The sequence below is a fragment of the Octodon degus genome, unplaced genomic scaffold (genome assembly GCF_000260255.1).
Source record: "Octodon degus isolate 3935 unplaced genomic scaffold, OctDeg1.0 scaffold00003, whole genome shotgun sequence".
Taxonomy (NCBI): Eukaryota; Metazoa; Chordata; class Mammalia; order Rodentia; family Octodontidae; genus Octodon; species Octodon degus.
In genome coordinates, this window is record NW_004524579.1 from 23,287,779 (window position 1) to 23,290,281 (window position 2,503).

The 2,503-nt window shown below is 40.3% G+C and overlaps 1 pseudogene across 1 annotated transcript in view; it reads left to right on the plus strand.

Annotated features, from left to right (window-relative positions):
• The window catches only part of LOC101562107, a 21,695-nt pseudogene that overhangs the window by 17,797 nt on the left and 1,395 nt on the right, over nt 1–2,503 (plus strand). The gene's annotated exons all lie outside the window — the stretch shown is intronic.

The following is a 2,503-nucleotide window of genomic DNA, read 5'->3' on the forward strand; positions in this document are numbered from 1 at the left end:
GTGGTCCCTGTGCTTTGTTGAGCTTGTTCTAAGTAGGTGCTTTAGACCACTGAGCCATCTCACCAGCCCTTTTTATTTTTATTTTATTTTATTTTTCCTTGGAGCTTTTTCCATCCCCTTTTCTCCCTTCCTCACTCTCTTCATTTTATTCTCCTTCCCATTTGCCAAAGATCTGTCTCCCCATTTCCTATCATCTGTCTTTTATTTTGTGCTTTGATTTATACTTTGTGTTTCTCGCAGAATTTTTAAGCTTTGGTGTCTGACTTAGCTGACTTAACATTATGAAGTCAAGATGCATCCAGTTTCCAGAAAATGACTCAAATTTATCCTTCTTTATAGCAGAGCAGTTCTCCAGGGCGTATAAATACCTCATTTTCTTTATCCATTCATCTGTGGATGGCCAAATAGGCCACTCCCACAATTGAGCCTTTGTCAGCTGCGCAGCTGTAAACATGGGCGTGCACGTATTACGGTAAAACGATGTCTTGGACTCTTTTGGAAACATACCTAGAAGGGGAATAGCTGCTCAAAGACAATTTCTTCCCCCCTTTTTTTTTTTTTTGGCGGAACCGGGGATTAAACTCAGGCCCTTGCATTTACCAGGCAAGCACTTATTCTACTGAGTTAGCTCCTTGGCCCCAAGAATTTCTATTTTAAAATTTTTTGATGAATTTCATACTGATTTCCTAGTGATTGTACTCAATTACATTCCTAACAACAATGGAGAAGGGTCCTCCCTCCAAATGCAGTATGTCCAGCATGTTATTTAGTTCTTTTTAATTTAATTAATTTTTTATTTTGTGTGTATTTAGTACAGGATCTATCTACAGGGTCTCACAACACAGTTCAGACTAGTAGTGATCCTCGTGTTTTTCAGCTTCCCAAGCACTGGGATTCCAGGCATGTGCTACCACCCCCAGTCTCAATCACCTTCTCTGGGCACGTTAGGCCCAGCACTCGGGGGATCAAACCCCAGTCCCTGCATCTGCCGAAGCAGGTGCTTTAGTCCACTGAGCTATCTAGCCAGCCCATGAATTGAGTTCTTAATGATGGCATTATTTCTGCAGCAAGATGGAATCTCAGTGTAGTTTTAACCTACAGTTCTGCTTCTTCTGAGAAGTGTCTTTCATTTCAGTTGCTCAATTTTTGATCGAGAAGTGTCTTTTATTCTGGGGATGTATTTTTTGAGTTCTTTGTATATCCTACACGTTAGTCCTCTGTCTGAGTTGTAGCTAGAAAAAAAATTTCTGGTTCTACAGGTTGACTCTTCAGTCTGTCAAATTTGCTATGATCCCATTTGTTGATTCGTGATGCTATTTCTTGTTTAATAGGGGTCCTTCACATTTTTCAGGGAGCCTGGCCATAGCTCAGTTCTTTAAGTGGCTGCTTCCACAACGCTATGAGCCTCAGGTTGCTGTAGTTCGACTCCCACAACACTCCAGCCAGACAAACCATGCCTGAGTGCATTCAGAGCAAAAAAACAAAACAAAACAAAACCCTTATTCCGTTTCAAGTCTGCATCTTGTACAGCAATTAAGCACTAAGAAGAATATATGCAGTGTATTATTTGTTGAAACTGTACTTTCGATTTGATTTGAAACTGTCTCATTGCTATATGTTTATCAATAAAACTTTGAAAAGAAAAAAAAAACATTTGCTATTATGGGCTTCTGTACTCTTTTAGAATATTTTGCTGAGTTTACACACCTATAATATTCAACAACGGAACTTAAAAAAATTGGGGTATAACTATGAATGTCCATTTTGTATCTGTGTATTCAAAGTGGTTGGGATAGATATATAGTTGCATTCTCTTAATGAATAGAATGATTTTTTCTAATGGTGTTTGTAAGTAGGATCACAAGTCTGCATCTTGTACAGCAATTAACCACTAAGAAGAATATATGCAGTGTATTATTTGTTGAAACTGTACTTTCGATTTGATTTGAAACTGTCTCATTGCTATATGTTTATCAATAAAACTTTGAAAAGAAAAAAAAAACATTTTTCAGAGTGAAAAGGGCTACTATTAATTACACTGAGGCAAGAGGATAAGCCATTCCTCTCCTCAGCAGCATGAAAAGAAAGGTTGCCTGCTCCTGGGGAGGCTACTGGAAGTGAAGGCAGACAGATTGCGAAGTGCCTATGGGAGTTGGTGGGGTGCAGTGAGGTGAATGAGGACCCCTCCAAGGTTGTCCTCATAACCTGTACCTGTGATCTCACTAGGACAAAGGGTCTTTGCAAAAGTGACTAAGGATGACATCATCCCATCAGGGTAGTCCTTGGATCCAACTAGTGTCCTTATAAAGATAGAAGATAGACCATGCAGGGGCCCAAGAAGCAATGAGGCCACTGGAGTAGAGTTGGGAGTGTTGTGGCCACAAGCCAAGGAACACTTGGAACATAAGAAGCTGGAAGTAGGGCTGGGGAGATGGCTCAGTGGAATAAGCACTTCCCTGGCAAGCGCAAGGGCCTGAGTTTAATCCCTGGTTCTGCCAAAAAA